Source organism: Aethalodelphis obliquidens, unplaced genomic scaffold, assembly GCF_003676395.1.
Source record: "Aethalodelphis obliquidens isolate GAN/ISIS:26980383/991018 unplaced genomic scaffold, ASM367639v1 scaffold1, whole genome shotgun sequence".
NCBI lineage: Eukaryota > Metazoa > Chordata > Mammalia > Artiodactyla > Delphinidae > Aethalodelphis > Aethalodelphis obliquidens.
Genome location: NW_020837945.1, coordinates 90,947,480 through 90,967,915, shown reverse-complemented (window position 1 = coordinate 90,967,915; position 20,436 = coordinate 90,947,480). Strand labels below are relative to the sequence as shown.

General features: G+C 36.0%; 1 protein-coding gene and 1 pseudogene across 1 annotated transcript in view; one reads left to right on the top strand and one right to left on the bottom strand.

Annotated features, from left to right (window-relative positions):
• Positions 1–20,436, top strand: part of NAALADL2 (N-acetylated alpha-linked acidic dipeptidase like 2) — a 1,049,119-nt gene that overhangs the window by 549,027 nt on the left and 479,656 nt on the right. The gene's annotated exons all lie outside the window — the stretch shown is intronic.
• Positions 12,804–20,436, bottom strand: part of LOC113604969 (leptin receptor gene-related protein pseudogene) — a 67,580-nt pseudogene continuing 59,947 nt past the window's right edge.

The window sequence follows — 20,436 nt, the reverse complement described above, 5'->3', positions numbered from 1 at the left end:
ACCTTTAGAAAACTGCATTCACAGAAATGTTCCTTCTAGTTTCCTAATAATTTTTATAAGAAATATTACCACACTGAGGTAAAAGAGTTTTACTTCCTTAGGCCAAATTCTTGTCACAACATGAAATAGGCAAAAGCAATTAGTCTAAAAAAAGCTCAGCCACAGTATCTTAGAATTTAAAGGAATAACCCTTAGGAATTAGCTCACATAATTTCTTATCCACTGTTTTATAGGTAGACCTCATTTAACATGGCTGACATGTTGCCCCACGGCCTCTGCTGAGCAGTCACTACATTGTTAGCAGACCTGCTCAGTTTTTGTAAAGCTCCATTATTAATTTTTACCTTATATTGACCAAATACCTACCTATCTATCAGTCGCTCACTCACACTATGCTTTTTGAGGCCAAAGTAAATTTATCCATGCACTCTTCATACCTACCTAGTTTCTGTTAGGGGCTCTGTGTTTTTCTCCATATGTCAGAAACCCATCACCAGTGGACTTGTACGAGTGCGGGACTGTTTTTCTCACAAAATGAGAAGTCCGATAGAAAGCTTGGTATTAATTCAGTGTTTCAAAGGTAATAGACCCAAAGTCTCTGCCTTTTCTTCATGGTTGCTGATGGAGGCTAAGGTTACAGCCATAACTTCAGTACTCCATGTGTACAGAAGGGGAGGAAATACTCATATCCACAAAGTCTGCCTGATCTTTCAACAGTTTTCAAAGTTCTGCCCAACAATTTTTGCTTAAGTCTCATTGGTCTTAGCTAAAATGACTGAGAAAAGAATTTTTATACCTGGGCACACTGTCATACCCAATGAAATTGAGATTCTGTTAATAAAGAAGAGAGGAAAATCAATATAGCATCAAGCAGTCTCTACCACATTAACCTTTAAGTATCCTAGAACATCTGCAAAATCCCAAGTTCTCTCTTCTCTCTCTCAAGGTAGAAGCAATTCCAACTACTTTGAACTTTCTTTTTGAGATCCCTCATGAAAAACATCATCATCTTCCCAAAGTGTGGAGTGCCTTCTTAAAGTACAGCACACAGAGTTGGACATAATATGACACTTGGGGTCAGACCGCGGCAATACTAACTCTTGTCCTGTAGTTACTGCATTTCTATTCAGGCAACCTCACATTTAGAAATCTTTTTCAGTCACTAGCTCAAATTGAACATGCAACCAGGCAAAGCCAGCTGAAATTTTTCACATGGAATGAACCAAAGCTAGGATTACCCTATCCCATACTTACATTTTAATCAACTTTATTGAGGTGTCATTTACGTATGATAAAAAGCACCCATTATAAATGTGAAATTTGTTGAGCTTTGGCAAATGTGCACAATTGTGTAACCACCATTACAAACAAGATATAGAATATTTCCATCACCTCAAAAAGTTCTCTCATGCCCTTTTCCTGTCAGTCCCAGGAAACTACTGTCCCAGGAAACTACTGGTCAAATTTCCGTTATTATAAATTTATTTTGTCTACTCTAGAAACCTCATAAAAACAGGATCATATATATTCTTTCATGCCTGGCATCTTTCGCACAGCTTGGTTTTAAAGTTTATTTGTGTTGATGTGTGTATCATTAACTCATTTCTGATTATTGCTCAGTATATTCCATTATGCACGCAAATCATTGTTTGCTATCTATCCTCCAACTGATTGGCATTTTGATTTTTTCCACTTTGGGGCTATTTTGAATCAACCTGAGGTGAATGTTCATATACAAGTCTTTTCGTAAACACAGGTTTTCTTTCTCCTTAGCAAACACTTAGGAGTAGAATTGCTGGGTCCTATAGTAAGTGTATGTTTAACTTTATGAGAAAATGCCAATCTGATTTTCACAGTGGTTAAACCATATTACACTCCCACCAGTAATGTTTGGCAGTCTCCTTGCCCCACATCATTGAAACATTTCTATCTTCAGTCTTTATTTTAAAATTCTAATATTTGTGTACTCATTGTAATTTCTTTTATACATATATATTTTATTTATACTTTGTATTCGATATATTTCATGATAAACAATTTTTTTTCCATCTTAACCATTTAAGTGTTCAGTTCAGCGGTATCAAATACATTCACATCGTTGTGCAAAAATCACCTCTGTCCATCCCCATAACTGTTTTCATCTTGTGAAACTGAAGATCTATACCCATTAAACAATAACTCCCCGTTATTCCTTGCCCCCAGCCCCTGGTAACCACCAGTCTACTTTCTGTCTTTATGATTTTGACTATTCTAAGTACCTCATATAAGTGGGATCATACAGTATGTATCTTTTTCTGACTGGCTAATTTCATTTAGCATAATGTCCCCAAGGTTCATCCATGTTATAAACATACTGCAGAATCTCCTTCCTTTTTAAGACTGTACAATATTCCATTGCATGTATATCCACATTTTGCTTATCCGTTCATCCACTGATGGACACTTGAGTTGCTTCCATGGTTTAGTTATTACGAATAGTGCTGCTATGAACATGGGTGTACAAATATCTCTTTGAGATCCTACTTTCACTTCTTTGGGGTATATCCGCAGAAGCGGAATTGCTGGATCATATAGTAATTCTATCTTTAATTACTTGAGGAAACACCATACTGTTTTCCAAACTGACTGTGCCAATTTCCACCAGTAGTACGCCAGGGTCCCAATTTCTCCATGTCCTTGCAAACACTCATATTCTATTTTTTTGATGGTAGCCATCCTAATGGGTGTAAGGTGGTATCTCATTGCAGTTTTGATTTGCATTTCCCTAATGATTGGTGAAGTTGAGCATTTTTTCATGTGCTTATTGGCCATTTGTATCTCTTCTTTGGACAAATACCTGTTCAAGTCTTTTGTTAATGTTGAATCAGGTTGTTTGGTTTTTTGTTATTTTTTTCTTTTTTTTTGAATTTTTAAATTTAATTTTACTTATTTTTTTATACAGCATTTTCTTATTAGTCATCCATTTTATACACATCAGTGTATACATGTCAATCCCAATCTCCCAATTCATCACACCCCCACCCCCACCCCCAGCTGCTTTCCCTGCTTGGTGTCCATACGTTTGTTCTGTACATCTGTCTCTCAATTTCTGCCCTGACATGAGTATTGGTACTCCAGCTTCCATTTGATTTCCGTTTTCATGGAGTATCTTTTTCCATCCCTCACTTTCAGTGTGTATGTGTCCCTAGGTCTGAAGTCAGTCTCTTGTAGACAGCATATATATGGGGCTTGTTTTTGTATCCATTCAGCAAGCCTCTGTTTTCTGGTGGGAGCATTTAATCCAATCACGTTTAAGGTAATTATCCATATGTATGTTCCTGTTACCCTTTTCTTAATTGTTTTTGGTTTTTTTTTGTAGGCCCTTTTCTTCTCTTGTGGTTCTCACTTAGAGAAGTTCCTTTAGCATTTGTTGTAGGGCTGGTTTGGTGGTGCTGAATCTCTTAGCTTCTTTTTGTCTGTACAGATTTTGATTTCTCCATTGAATCTGAATGAGATCCTTGCTGGGTAGAGTAATCTTGGTTGTAGTTTCTTCCCTTTCATCACTTTAAGTATATCATGCCACTCCCTTCTGGCTTGTAGAGTTTCTACTGAGAAATCAGCAGTTAACCTTATGGGAGTTACCTTGTATGTTATTTGTCATTTTTCCCTTTTTTCTTTCAATAATTTTTCTTTGTCTTTAATTTTTGCCAATTTGATTACTATGTGTCTTGGCGTGTTTCTCCTTTGGTTTATCCTATCTGGACTTTCTCTGCTTCGTGGACTTGGGTGGGTATTTCCTTTCACATGTTAGGGAAGTTTTCAACTATGATCTCTTCAAATATTTTCTCAAGTCCTTTCTGTCTCTCTTCTCCTGGGACCCCTGTAATGAGAATGTTGTTGCATTTAATGTTGCCCCAGAGCCTGTCTTCATTTCTTTTCATTCTTTTTTCTTTATTCTGTTCCATGGCAGTGAATTCCACCATTCTGTCTTCCAGGTCACTTATCCATTCTTCTGCCTCAGTTATTCTGCTATTGATTCCTTCTAGTGTATTTTTCATTTCAGTTATTGTATTGTTCATCTCTCTCTGTTTGTTCTTTAATTCTTCTAGATTTTTGTTAAACATTTCTTGTATCTTCTAGATCTTTGCCTCCATTCTTTTTCCGAGGTCCTGGATCATCTTCACTATCATTATTCTGAATTCTTTTTCTGGAAGGTTGCCTTTCTCCACTTCATTTAGTTGTTTTTCTGGGGTTTCATCTTATTCCTTCATCTGGTACATAGTCCTGTGACTTTTCATTTTGTCTGTCTTTCTGTGAATGGTTTTTGTTCCACAGGCTGCAGAATTATAGTTCCTCTTGCTTCTGCTGTCTGCCCTCTGGTGGATGAGGCTGTCTAAGAGATTTGTGGAAGTTTCCTGATGGGAGGGACTGTTGGTGGGTAGAGCTGGCTGTTGCTCTGGTGGGCAGAGCTCAGTAAAACTTTAATCTGCTTGTCTGCTAATGGGTGGGGCTGGGTCCCCTCTCTGTTGGATTTTTGGCCTTAGGCACCCAACACTGGAGCCTACCCGGGCTCTTTGTTGGGGCTAATGGGGACTCTGGGAGGGGTCACGCCAAGGAGTACTTCCCAGCACTTCTGCTGCCAGTTTCCTTGTCCTCACCATGAGACAGAGTGACCCCCTGCCTCTGCAGGAGACCCTCCAACAGTAGCAGGTAGCTTCCCATAATTATAGGGTGGAATAAATTTTTTCTTATGCATTCTTAAAGTAATTTTGTTGAGGAAGTTCTTTTCCCAGGTAGTGATTTAAAACATTAATATGTTTATAGTTGTTTTTTATGCAGTACAATTATTTTAGTTTTATTTGACAATTCAAATTTTAGTTGGAGAGGAAACAGCAGACAAGTGTCTTCCATATACATAAGTTTAGTAACAAATAGATTTAGCATTTTAACAATTTTTCTAAAAATATTTTTTCATTTAATAATTTCTCAAGTATGTGAATCTTTAAATTTCAAAAAGACTATATTTATTAGAGTTGATTCATAGCAATCTTCTTCTAAAACAAATACATCAATTTTTAATAATTTTTTTAACTTGATATCAAGAAGTTTATTTTAAAAAATAGAATGGCATCCTGCCAAATCAGTCACATCACATCCACAGCCTGGTGAAGGGAGAATAATTCTAGTGGACCAAGTTTCATAACTGCAGTGTATGTGGAACATTTATTTTTATCAGTAGTTGTTATTTTACATCAGGACACTTGCTGACCAAAAAACAATGCTCGTTGCAATGAAACCATCACCTTGAAATTTCACCATATATAACTCAAACATTCCTGACAATTGGTTCTTAGCATATAAAGCACTTAAACAAACCATAGAGTCAACTATTAGTTTAATCATTTTTTAAGTACTCTGTTTAATAGAAAATACATTTTCATTTCTCAGTATATTTGTTTACTGAATATCTGTAAGGGTAATATTCTAGAGCTGTAAGTAGTATATTCAGTGTTTTGCTTCTCTTGAATAAGAGCTTGCAAAAATATAAATGGTCTGGTTTAAATGGTTAGAAATTAATAACTTCCTTTTTTTGTCATAGAATATAATTGATTTGTAAAATTTAGTGTGAATAAGGTTCAAAGAATAGCAGAGTGTAAGTTTCTGTTTAACATCTCTCTCATTTGTGGAGCAACAGGTGACCGCAGAGTTGGGACAGTGAGACGGCAGTGAGTACTGCCAGCAACAGCCCAGTTGTAAGAATTTTGGTGGCACCTGTCAGTGTGATGAGATTGCTCTATTTTGAAGGATGATCCTCCTCAGTGCCCTAGTTTTCCTATTAACCCGCTTACTACCATACTGCTCCTTGCCCTTCTCTTGGACTAACTGCTGTGTCTTGTCCTATCTTTGATACAGAATCTTAAATGCTTTCAGTGGCAGCTCTTATCAGTACCACAGGAGGGGAGCACCTTAGAGAACTGAAGTACTGTTATATTTTTCCACCTTCCAGGATAAAAGCATGCTGTTTGGATAAGAGCTGAAAATGGTTCAAGGAAAGAGTCCTAGATAAAAATAGATAAATAAATGAAATAAAATGTGAATAAATCTTTTCAAATGGTTCATGAAACAATATGACATTATTTCATACGTCTTTAAGAAGTAAAGGGTTTGAAGAGTACACACATGCCAGGTGGTCTGAGGCAAAAATCCTCTTGCTTGTGAAATAAACATTTGTAGACAGGAATCTTTTTTTTTTTTTTTAATATGATGTTTGGGAACATAATGGGAACTCTTAAACCTAGTGTACATCAAAGTTGGAATATATTAACATTTGATATAAAACGTCGCCATCTGTTCTCCTGTTCTTTACTGAATTCAGAAAAGACCAGTAGTCCAACAACACAATGACCTGTGTTTATAAGAAAGTATCACTTTTTGAGCAAAACACATAATATTAAGATTGATTGATTTAAAAGGATATTTTAAGGCCAGAAATCTGAATTAAATAGAACCATAATTAAGTTATTCTTAGCTGTCAACAGGTAGCTTAATGTAGTTTCTTACAACAGATATAAACTTTTATTTTGGAATCAATTTCCACTGTTTAAAACAGAGATTGGCAAACTATGTCCCACTTCTTGTTTTTGAAAATAAGTTTTATTCTAACATAACTATGCCCATTCATTTACTTAATATCTATGGCTACTTTCATGATACAAATGAGTTGAGTAGTCATAACAGAGACCATATGTCCAAAAAAATACTTACTCTCTGGCCTCTACAGAAAGGTTTGCGACTCTTGTCTAAATCATAAAACCGCACTTGTTGAAGCTTAAATTTATTATAGTCTAAAAAAAATAAGTATTATAAGACTTATGTTCAATATTTTCTACTTAGAAAATTTTCAGATAAATCAGTAATGTACCAAAGTGAGGGTTTTTTTAAAAAATTAATTAATTAATTTTTGGCTGCGTTGGGTCCTCGTTTCTGCTTGCTGGTTTTCTCTAGTTGCAGCAAGCAGGGGCTATTCTTCGTTGCGATGCATGGGCTTCTCACTGCGGTGGCTTCTCATTGCGGAGAGCGGGCTCTAGGCATGCGGGCTTCAGTAGTTGTGGCATGTGATCTCAGTAGTTGTGCTTGTGAGCTATAGAGCGCAGGCTCAGTAGTTGTGGTGCATGGGCTTTGTTGCTCCACAGCATGTGGGATCTTCCTGAAACATGGATCGAACCCATGTTCCCTGCATTGGCAGGCGGATTCTTAACCACTGTGCCACCAGGGAAGCCCCCCAAAGTGAGTTTTGTGGAAAGCCTATGGGTATGTTTAAAAGAAAGAAAAACAAAAGGGATCCTATAGTTGAATGGGATACTCTCTTTTCCCCTACTTGAGAATCTGTCAGATGATGAGGATCTGAGAAATCATTCAATAAATTAACGACTTTAACTTTTTAAATCTAGTATTACCCAAATTTCTTTGACTTCCCCTTCTCCCCACTATAAACCAGTTTTTAATATTTTTGTAGGACAGTAGTGGTCTGCAGAAGAAAGTGCTAAAAATGCTAACCTAAAAAAATATGTACTTCTAAAACGTGAAAACATATAGGTCAGAATAGCTCAACTGAATTTATAGAATCATAGATTGTAGATTTAAAAGAGCCGTATAGTTTATTTAATCGAATTCCCAATCTTAGCAGATTACAGAAAAATAAAATTGATAATTCCAATATGCTAATCTTATTTTACTACATAAGAGATGGCTAATCATGACTACCTTCAAGTTAACAAAATGCACTTAGTGAATTGTGTATATATGTTGGCTTCACTCACTGTAGTTAAAGCATCATTATGCCATAAGTGCTGAAACAATTGTGGTTTTACATATTGCATTAAATCAGTTAGTGCTATAATTAATTTTAATAGGATGTTTTTAAGTCCCTAACTAGATTACTTTATAACTAAGTACTGAATGCACCCTCTACATGTTTTGTTATTTTAGAGGTACTGTAAGTTTAATTATGCAGATAATCCAAGTAGATTTTTATTTTGCCTCTGGGTTATCACTTTCATTTTAATGGCTTGAATGCTTCTTATCACTATTTGTGAATGGGATTAATTAAATCTAGAATGATGCTTTTAATACTGTGTGATGGAATAAATTTAGTAAGAGGTCCATGTGTTGGTCAAAATTATTATTGAATCCGTTAGACCCTGAGAAGTATAAACTCAGAAAGACAAAATTCACTTCCATTTAGCATTTTATTGTAAATGTAGTCATTCTTTTATGGATTGCCAGTTGATTCTAAAATTTAAAAAAATATTTTTCACGTTCCTTCTTCTATTAAACAAATCCTTGTTGAGAACTTACTATGTATCCTATTAGAATATAAATTCCACAAAGCAGAAATCTTGATTTGTTTATGCTGTGTCCTTATTGCTTGGCATATAGTAGCTACTCACAACTATGTATTGAATGAATGAATGGTTTTAAATACTGAAGATTCAGCAGCATAACATGAAACAATCTCAGTACTCAAATTGCTTAAAGGCATTTGTAGCACCATGTAGAAAATACACAATAGAGATAAATATAGAGGCTATGAGTCACTTAGGAAGAGACTAACCCACTTTTTAGGAAAGGGGCCAGGGAAGGCTACCTTGCAACTACTAATTTACTTTCTGATTCTATGGATTTCTCTATTCTGGGCATTTCATATAAATGGAATAGTGCAATACAATATAATGCATGTATAAATAGAATAATATCAATACAATATGTTGTCTTTTGTGACTGGTTTCTTTCACTTAGTATAATATTCTCAAGCTTCATTGTTACATGTGGTAGCATGTATCAGTATTTTATTCCTTTTTATTGCCAAATAATTTCCCATTATGTGGACATCCCATATTTGGTTTACCCATTCATTAATTGATAGACTTTTTTCCTGCTTTTTGGCTATTATGAATAATACTAATATTAACATTTATGTACAGGTCTTTTTGTGTGTGGATACATGCTTTGAATTCTCTTGGATATATAATCAGGAGTGGAATTGCTAGATCATATGAAAACAATTTTATGTTTGAACTTTTTGAAGAACATTCAAACTGTTTTCCAAACTGGCTGTGCAATTTTACATTGCCACCAGCAGTATACGATGATTCCAATTTCTCCAGGCCAACACTTGTTATTATTGATCTTTCTTATTATAGTCTTCTAAGGTTATTATTTTTTAATGAAAAATGGCTTTCAATTTGTGGAATTTTAAATACCAGCAGCCCTGGAAGAGGTATTTGTAAGAAGCTATGGTTAATTATGTAAATATTATCTTCTCTTGGGGGTGGTTTCAGAAAATATGGACTTCTTTTTTTTTTTTTTTAATTAGAAGACTGTACATTTGACAGTAGCCTTTCACTATAAGTAGCTCTCCAAAGATTTATATAACTGAGTTAAGGAATCACTATTATAAGTAAATCATCTTAGAATTAAAAGTTTTAACATTAATTTATTCAGAAGATCACATTCGAATTAATATTTCCTATGTTTTGGATCAAATTTTATGTGCTATTAAATGTTTTATTTTTTATACGTATGCTCTGATTTATTCCATCAGTATTCTCCCTAAGTAGATTAACCCTCTTTTAAAGGCAGCAGTTCTGTTTTATATGTTCCTGAGAGCTGTGAATGGTCTGGAGCTGTGAAGGGTCTGGGATTCTACCTTACTTTCCAGCTAACAAATAAGCCTGCCACAGTTTCATGGTTGCTGGCAGAAGACACAGGCCACCTCAGTCAGAGACAAAGAACTCTATTACTTACCACAATAGCAATAGCCAGAATATCAGCATTTTCCTTTGCCTCTTCCCCAGTCTCCAGTTTGTTCAGGGTGACATGAAGAGGGACAAGTGACATCAGCACATACAATGCATTATGTCACCCAAGAGGAACATTAAACTTGAGAGAAAGATACTGTTTCTGTTTTCCATGTCTGTTTACTATATAAAACATTCTTGAAATGATAGCCCAGAACAAAGGCAGTCAGTGCTTCTGCTTACAAGATATACAGAAGTGTGAGACCCATGAAGAATTGACTTCCAATAGTTCTTTTCAACTATAATGTAGCTCTCAAAGTGTTTTGTACCTAGGAAGTTATAAGTTTGTTGACTTAATTTTGTTTTGCCATGCAGCATATATCAAGCGATGAATTTGTGAAATAAATATTTATTTTCTGTAAAATCTTCTGATTAGACCAAATGCTTCCCTTTTTATAACAGTAATGATTTTGTCGAGTTAAACTTTAACTTCTCTGCGATCATTGCCAAAAGAAAACTAGGTTATCTTTTGTAATGCATAAAAAATAATGTATATGTGTAATAAGTAGATGTGCTACTTTAAGAGATTATCAACTGAAATAATACAAAATCAAACAAGTTAATTTTTAATTAATTGCAATAAACTGGAGTGCTTAACATGAAGCTCCTCTCAACTAAATCCATTACTATCATTTAAAAAATTTATTTTATATTAATGTAAAAATACCAAGGGTAATAACCTGAAGGTAGTTGAGCTGGAGGAGTGAAGAGAAACCATCAACACCCTTGTTCAGACTCCCATAATTCACTTGGTGTTAACCACCTCCCCACTGAGGGAAGCTATAATCCATAGAGTGCTTATTTTCTTTCCCCTTTATTTATTTATTTTCCCTACTGACATTTATTACTTTAATGATACTTAGGTGCTGTAGAATAAATGCCTCTGTTTCAGACATATAGAAAATCCAATAATCTATCACTTTGATAAACCATTCCATTAGTAGGGAATAACTACAAATATTCTATCTGCAAGTACTTTATATCATTCTGGAAATACAATCAAGAGGCAATGCTTTAAGGCTACACATTAAGGCTACCTTGGTTATTTAAATGTGTATAAGCAACAAGGGCACTTTTGCAAAAGGTACTTTAAATTAAACAGTATCTCCATCTTAGGAAAAGAAAAGCTATTACAAGCCAACTACACATTAAAAATGGTATCTTACAACTTATTGCTATTATTCTCATGCAGGGTAGATTATTGCTCACAACCACACATTTCAGAACACCAAGCAGTTTTCATATTTTTGTTACCTTTTAAGCGAGGTGACATCAGAATAAAAACTTTTAAAATTAAACTTTTCTTTTCTGTTAAAAGTGAAATTTATTACAATACAGTAAGTGCAAGTGTTATTAAAAATGCTTGTTAAAATTATAGTGTCTATATAATTTTTCTAATATAAATATTGGAAATAACAACTTTAACAGTTCTATACATACATAGTACACTGAAAACATAAAATCATGCACAAGGCTAAAATATCACTTTGCACATTATCCTTTTAGGTATTACTCGTGTCTTCTGGTCCCAGCATCATTACAGAATATGAAGGAGTTACAAACTTCAAGGTTTCAGTGTTTTCAATGTATGTCAGTTATCACACATTAACAATGCTTTAAAATCATTGCTTATATTCTACACGTGGTTCTAGTTCCCATATTTCCCTTTCTCGATAGGTCTTGGACAAAAAGTTGATCTAGAAAACCTATGATTACAGGACCCAGCATGACATGAATTCTCAATGCCTCATTTAAAAGTGGCATAAAGTGGCATATATATATATATATATATATATATATATATGTGTATCTATATATATATATATATATATATATATATTTTTTTTTTTTTAAGTCCTACAGGGCCTGAAAGACAATAAGTATATCGCATGTAAATAAGATAAAGCAGCTCACCCTCTGCTTGCTTACTTGGCTCCACGTCTCTATAGGAAGGAGAAGCCGAGCCATGAAGAAGTTAGGGCAGATCGGCACTGCTGGGAGTGTGTGTGTTTGAGGGGCTGGAGGGGCTGGTGAGGGTGTGTAGGGAGCAGCATAGGGAAGGAGCTGGGGAGAAATGTCATATTATGAAGGGAAATTAAACAGCGTTACTTATCCATTCTTCCCCATCCTGCTAAAGCAGGGGCCAGTTCCAGCCCAGCCTCCCTCCCCTGCCTCCCAGTGGGGGATTCGTCCCCCCAGCATTGTGAAGGCAGCCACTGCCTTTCAGACAATGTGAAGCCATAGCTGTTCCCTACTGAGAACACTTCACAAATTTGAGGAACAGGCTATAAATTATAGGTTTGGACATTTCACAAATACCAAGCATAGCCTGAAGTAGGCCTCAACATGAGGGGCAGGGGAAACAGTTTTTACAAGCAGCTAACGTCCAGAGAGGCTAAGGGGTTCAGCCAAGGGGAAGGCAATGCTTCTTCCTTCATGACAGCGCTTCTCAGGCTTTAACGTGCCTGCGATTCACTTGGGATCTCATCAGAATGTATTAGGTTGAGGGTGGGGCCTCAGACCCTGCATTTGTAATAAGCTCCTATGGACCACGCTTCGAGATGCTGATGCTCTTGGTCTGTGGACCACACTTGGAGAAGCAAGAGTCTGCAACATAAAGAGGGAGCCTCCTCTGTGTCTCTGGGCCACAGGTATATCTTGGAAGTCCTGGGCAGAACTGAGACATCCCCAGTGCTATGTACCCACTCAAGCACATCCCCAGGGAAAAGGTGGAGATGCAGCACACTGAGTGAGCAACTGTCTACAAGACTGTGTTAACGTATTTTCTGAGAGCACCAGGACTCTATGAACAGCTAAACAAATAACATAATTCAACTTGAGTAAATGGAGAGATCTACTGGCTGGGAATAAAACTAACCTTTTCCCCATGTAGTCCTCCTTAAAGTGAACATGATTACAAAGGTATAAAAAAACAGCATTTTAAATTTCATAGTAAAAGGCCACATGTGCACACATATACATACAGTATGAATTCTAAGAAATTAAATGCATTTTTTCAGAATAAAGCACGTGCTACCACTGCTCCCAGCTAAAATCATCTCCTCTTCCAAATATAAGGAAAAAAACCTTGAATTGTAAGGAAAACCACTGCATTGCCTGCCAGCACCAGGCCACAGGCTCCCCATTTGATCACAGGCACCTGAGCAAGAATAACAGGAAATCCAAAGGCAGAAACAACCCTTCCGGTAGTGAAAAAATAAGTCCGTTCCCGACAGGCACTACTTGTTGCATCGGCGTCATATGTTGCTCGTTTGGCAATAAAATAGGGGATGGGAGAGATGACGTGGAATATCAGGGCAAACAAGGGTCAGTAAACACCGTAATCCTCTAAGGCGCATCCCAGCATAAGAAAAGTCAGCCCAATAGCCCCAGTGAAGGATAATGCCACAAGAGCTTTAACGCCCACCGTGTCTCCTGAGCTGGGGCCGCGGCTGCTTCCGGCTTCTTGCTATGGCCCCGCCCTTCTTTCCCCTTTAACTTATCCATTGTCCAACCTTGATTCCCCTCTCCCATACTTAGGTAATTAATTTTTTGGTTACCTAAATGCAGACAGTCACTAATATTTCTTCTTATTTGTTTCATGTGGTTTAGTACATTGCCCTTAGTAATACTGTGCTACCTGTCGCGAGAATTCAACATATTACCTTTCTTTCAATAATTCTTTCATTCATAGTAATCCTTGAAAATCTTTATTCCACCAACTTTAAATATACTTTTGTTCTATGAAGCTTAATAGTGGTTTCATTAGAACAAAGTTTTCTGCATTTATTGGTTTTCTTATTTTGAAAATGAAAATATTTCTATATAGTTCTGAGTTTACTGTTATATCTCAAATGTTTCATTCTGCTTTAGAATTCAGTTAAAGACTTCTGATTTTAGCTTTAGACAAACATTCTTCCTAGTGTCTTGTAGGAAATATTTTTTCTCTTCCCTGGATCTAGTGTTTGATGTCACAGAGTATGCCCCTGACAAACAAGTCCTGTTCTTTGACCTGACCTCTATGGTCAGAATTGCCCTTCTTCCATCCTTCTGTTTTCCAAAGGGTTAACTTTTGGTTTCCAGACTAAGACTTAATATATTCTAGAATTACATTTAGTTAAAATAGGAAAGATTTATTCAGTTATTGTCTAGAAAAATGTAAAAAGGTGAGCATTCATTTGCTTATATTACCCCTCACCCTGGACATTAGCAATGACATCTCCATCAAAAACAAAATAGATTCATTCAAGCAGGAAAAAATAAAAATCTTCACTTGAGTCATTTAAGTGAAGGTTTAAACGTTTCTTGTATCAATGAGATAGTATTTCAATTCTCCATTTAACTTACAGAGGTAAAGGGGAAAAAGAGGGGTGAGGATTGTGGATGCAGTGTCTATTCCTTCTTGGATCTAAATATTGGCTCTGCCAAGTGTGGTCTTTTCCAGGAATTAGATAACTAAAAAAATAAAATAAAATTCCAGTGAAACGAATCCAGCCCAATTCTTTAATTCAATGTAAACATACCTTATATAGCCTGATAGTTTCTACTAACACACTATCTTTAATCCTAGTAATTTATATTTTTATAGTTTCTGTATCATGCCTAAAATGTTGCTTACTCTAATTAGCTTATGGTCAACAGTTTAATTAGAAATATTGGTAATCTGTCCCCCACAGCATTTCATTTAGTGTGTTTCATTTTAGTGGTTCCAGGATGATTATCGTAATGAACAGAGTGATAAAAAGTACCATTAAGCAGAAATGAAATAGAATACCCATCAGGGCAAAAAGGGTTGTGGGTTTGTGTGTTAGTAAAAGAATGATCTGTACTTCGAATACAGTATTAAAACTGTCAATAAGTTGGCATTGAGTGTACCTTTGAAATTCTATCAGTAGCAAATATCTGATATTGTGATTTGTTTCTAACAATTAGAGGTAGAGTGTAGGATGAAGGACACAGAGTTAAACTAAAAAATGGCCAATTCATTGAAAAACAGTTCAGATAGCACCAATAATATTGTTGAAACTGACTAAAGTTGATATGAATAATGTAAAAAAGTTATGTGAGAAAATCACCAGCAGACTTGTGTGCCTATCATGAAATTCATTGTTAGGGATGGTGGGAGAAATCAGTCTTATGTTTATGCCTGGTATTCTTGTCAAGTGCATATATTAAAATGAATGGTGTTTATTTGACATCTTTATATTCTATTTAATGATGATGTTTTCCTTAGAGATCTTTATTTTCTGAAACAATTTTAAGAATTTGTTTTATAATTAAATGCAACAGATTTTTGTATTTCATGGCATTAACAGATGCATACCTACTGGGACTTCAAGTCTAGATTACATAACATCTAGCAATGTCTATGACTAAGTCTTATTTGTCATCAGAAAAACATCTTCCAACTTGGGTAGAAGATACATTTGAGATTCTGTAAGTTTTTAGATATAAAGTCATGCATATTAGAAAAATATATCCAAAGGAAGGTGGCTAGCTACTGCCTCTAATATCAGGTAGATATGTGGAATGTTTGCACAAATAAAATCAACTAGATTCTCAGTTCTCAATGTCTTCATCAAACTCTTGTTGATCAACCCAGGTATTGCACTGATTCTTGACTTTTGGGAGATTATGGTTTCCTTTCAAAATTTGCTTAAAATTATACGGAGTCCCTCTAGAAAAATGTGCGTGCACACAGATAAATTCAGAAGGATGGTGGATCTCCTGGAGCCATTCACAGATCCCCTAGGGATTTCAGGAACCCAAGGTTAAACAGGGCATAAGTATAATATTAAGCATCATTCAGCCTTTCTAACAAGGCTAGATATTCTCAAGTGTAAGTGTTAGTAATAATCTGTTCCTTATAAAGTTGTGAGTATTCTACAGGGTAAATCACACAAAGGGTTTGGCATAGATGTTGGCACATAGTAAGAAGACAAAACATTGTAGATCTTTGGAAATAAAACTTAGTGGGACTATATTATTCCACTTTATTGCCCATTTATTAGTACTATTAGCTTTCTAAAAACTGGAGAATGTCTGATTTTTTTTTTTGTGGTTCGCGGACCTCCCACTGTCGTGGCCTCTCCCGTTGCGGAGCACAGGCTCCGGACGCGCAGGCTCAGCGGCCATGGCTCACGGGACCAGCCGCTCCGCGGCATGTGGGATCCTCCCAGACCGGGGCACAAACCCGCATCCCCTGCATCGGTAGGCGGACTCCCAACCACTGCACCACCAGGGAAGCCCAATGTCTGCTTTTTAACACAAACTATACGTTCAGTGTATTGGTCAAATCTTCTAGAATTTTAATTTTATTCTTTTATCTTTTTCAGCCGAAGGTATGGTCTTGGTTTATTTATTTATTTTTATTCTAAGATAACCAAATTTGAATGAGTTTCACATGTTCAAAAGTGAAATAATCCTTGAATGCATAGTGATACTAAAATATAAATCTGTTGGGGACCATCAGAGGTTGCTAGAGAACCAACTCATCAGTCTGAATATGGGTAAATAGAAGAAACACTTAAGCATTTAACCTAACTTTCCTATAAAACATTGTGCCACAGGAACACTTTTTCTTTGTAGAAGTATTCTAGCTAATACATGAAGAAAGAATGATAGAATTAAAATATTACGATTTTGTAATCCCCCAATGAGATAATGAATCTAGGCACTAAGCAACAGTGGACATTAATAAGAGTGAGAGGAAAAGAGGAATAGAGAGAAACAGACATTATGTGCCTCATGATGGAATTCTACATCTGTGAAGTGTACTTGTAAAAACTCTGAATCTAACCCGATCAGGACTCTGGATTTAACTATCAGGTTACAGAAGCAAGTATTTTAAATGATACCATGAGGATGGAAGCAGCAAGATCCATACTGTGAAAAGCTCTACAAAACAAATGACCAGATTCTTCAAAAATAAATCATAGGGAATTAAGAGAGGGAGGGCTACCTATAAGATGAAAGAGACAAATGATCTATCAGCCCAATGCAATGTGTCGGCCTAACTGGACTCCATGATTCTGACTGAATCAAAATAACAGTTAAGAAAAAAACAAATTGATATTAGGGATAATCTTAAATTTTTCATAGTGGCATAATAGTATTACAGATATAATATAGAAAAAGTCTTTCTATTTAATGATACATACCATGAAATATTTAAACTGAAGTAAAAGAATATGTGGGATTTACTTCAAAATAATCCTGTTAGGTGGGGTGTAGATGAAAAAGAGAACGCCCCCAAACTGGTGAGTTTTTAAAGCTGGGCGATGGCTGCCTGGAGTTTTATTGTCCTGTTCTTTTTACTTGTTTATACATTGACATTTTCCACGGTAAAATTTTTATAAGAATGAAATATCACAAAGTTTCACACCTGTCATAGGGTCAGTAAAGCTTTCTATGGCATATTGAAGCTACATGTTCATATCTATTAAGATCCATTTACAAGGTATGATATAGCTATGGAATTGTATTACTTTGCGAATGACTACCAAAGCTTGTTTAGTGACTGTTTTTTTTTTTAATTCAGAAGATTATGTTAACCTGTTTTATGGAGGAGTTGCTTATGTATCTTTTATGCCATTTAATATTATATAAATAATCATAAGGAACTCTCTATTTAAAGAAATTATAGTAAATAAATTCTACATAATAGATAACATATATTTGCATTATAGATATAAACTATCTTATGTCTTTTATGGCTGAAGTCAGAAATGAATACAGAATATAAATATGTGTATGATTTCAAAAAGGAATCTAGTATTGAGGAGTTATTTACGTTTTAAGGTAGATAAAGCAAGAATCAAATTTACTAACAAATTGAGGTAATTTGAGTGACATTTATCAGTAACATCTTTTTTTCCTTTTTGTGTTTTCTTTTTCTTATGCTTTTGAATAAAAGTTGATTTGGGGGGCCTTCATTTATACTAATGTGATCTATTTGTACACATCAATGTTTTCTCTTAATAGACTCAAAAGTAAGATTATGAAATAGGAGCTTAGAGCTTGACAGATTAATCAGATTAGTGAATGGTCATTCAGTGACCACAGTCAAAACGTCCTCCTGGTTATGAAGATATGTGACTTGGTGTGACACTAGATTCTGTTCTTGGCCATGGTCTGTTCAACAATGACCCAGATGAAGCCTGAGAGGCTCATTTGTTTTTTCCTTTTACATAATGAGAAAAAGGAACACTGCATTTCCTGCTTATGTTTAATTTCCTATGGAAAATAAACCTGATGATAACAATGATGTTTCATTGTACAAACAAATTGGTAGGGACTATAATTTAGCAGTGGGAGTATGAATAATTCCTATTAATCGGCAATGCATGATTTAAAACTTTATTTTTGTACAAAGTGTAAGGCTGAAGGATACATCTCCACTCACACTTTTGTTAATGGAAGAACCAAAGAAACAAAACCTAGCTTATAATGATGCAGTTAAATTAATCAAGGAAACAAAGCATCTTCCCAGATTGAGGGTACTCTTCAAATTTTCTAATATAAAATTCCAGGACAACTGCTCAAATGAATACAAAATCAATGTCTTCAGTAAAATTAGGAGAGTTGAGGACACCAACAAAGGCCTTTTACCAACTCACATTCAAAACATAAAATTATCATTATAGTAACTAAGAGAATACAAAGAATAGGACTATTTGCCATTTATAGTAAAAAGAAGAATGCAGTTGGTGATATCATGGAGAGAATTCCTTAGTCAGAGACAAGCTCTCAGAGAGCATAAATACAGCCACAGTCCACTCAGGCAGGAGAGGAAAAAGTGACTGCATTGCTCAGCTACTACCAAAATACATAGGTGCTGAGGAGGAAGAAATTTTTTCTCTTCTTTTATAAGCCTTTCTAGCTTGTCTAAGAATTAAATTGATATGAGACAGATTAACAGGAGAAAATCAAACAGTTGATAATAGCATATATACATGGGAGACCCAGGAAAACTGAGTAAATCGATAAAATGGCCAAAATCCTCACCTTAAATACCATTTTCAGCTAAAGACAAAAGAAGATGCTGGGGGTAGTGGTTTAGAACTTCAGAGAGGGGAGGAAGGCAATTCACATGGAGACAGAAACACAAATATTTGGTAAACAAATGTTCGCTGGACCCTGCGTAGACACTGGGACACAGAGTGGACCCTGATCTGTAGGCCCTGCCAAGTTTCCCCTACCACTCCTAGCCCTGATGATTTGCAGATACCTCTGGTGAGAGCTCTATTCCAGGAACAAGCCCTTTATCTAAATTTTCTCAGGCAATTAAAGGGGTAACAAGACAAACTTCCCAAGTCTTCTGTTTCTTAAGAATAATCACCCTAAATTAATCCTTATGCCAAAGAGGTATATTTTGGGGTGGCAAATTTTGCTTCCCTACGTAAGCAAAGAGTAAGAATATCTGATTAGGGCTTCCCTGGTGGCGCAGTGGTTGAGAGTCCGCCTGCCGATGCAGGGGACCACGGGTTCGTGCCCCGGTCCGGGAAGATCCCACATGCCGCGGAGCGGCTGGGCCGGTGAGCCATGGCCGCTGAGCCTGCGCGTCCGGAGCCTGTGCTCCGCAACGGGAGAGGCCACAACAGTGAGAGGCCCGCGTACCACACACACACAAAAAAAGAATATCTGATTAAGTAAAAGGGCCTTGAGGCAAGAAGCAGCCAAGACAATATGAAACACACAGTATAATTCTGACAGAACCAGAATTACTACCATAGTCATAGTGGTAAAAATTATTGCCAGTTGATTATTGAGAAAGAACTGGAGAGTATTAATTAGTAGAATTCACTGCTTTTATAGTTCATACATGTAAATAAGCAGAAATGAGAGATTTGCTGTTTAAGCTATACAGCAATAGATAACTAATATACATACTAAGGCAGAGTCATTTTCTGAACTGTCTGTTTATTCCTCATAGAGCTTAATACAGGGCCTTGTATGTGGCAACCACATAATCCCATGCTTACCACAGTACCTGGATCATACTACATACTCAATAAATATTTGTCAAATTAATTGTATGAATAATAGCAATAAAAAATCTACTGAATGCTAACAATGTACCAAGCATCTTTAAATGTTTCACATATATTTACCCTTTTAATCATCACAACAGCCCTGTGAGGTAAGTTCAGCCATCAACCTCACTTTATAAATGAGGAAATTGTGGTCTAGAGAGGTTAAGAAACTTGCCCAAAATGGCATGGCTTCTAAGTGGTAGAGTCTGTAACTGAACCCAGGTAGTCTGACTCCAGCATACACTGCTTTTGGCTACTACATGTTGCTGCTTCTAATGAATCAACGAATATTTGCTCAGTGAAAGAATGCATCACCTGATCATATATATTGACCTGAAATAAATTGACTGCCAGATATTTCTCCAGAAAAAATGGGTTTGTTCAAGATCAACAGAGAATTGTACTTCAGAGTCTGCAACCATGGTGAGCCACGTGCAAGTCCCTTCATGGCTAGGGAAGGAGAACACTTTTTTGGGGAGGAAAATGAAGTTGGGAGGTATAGTTAAAAAAAAAAAAAAAGAGTCCTGGCTTTCCATTGGCTGAGTCCTTGCCAGGAAAGAAGA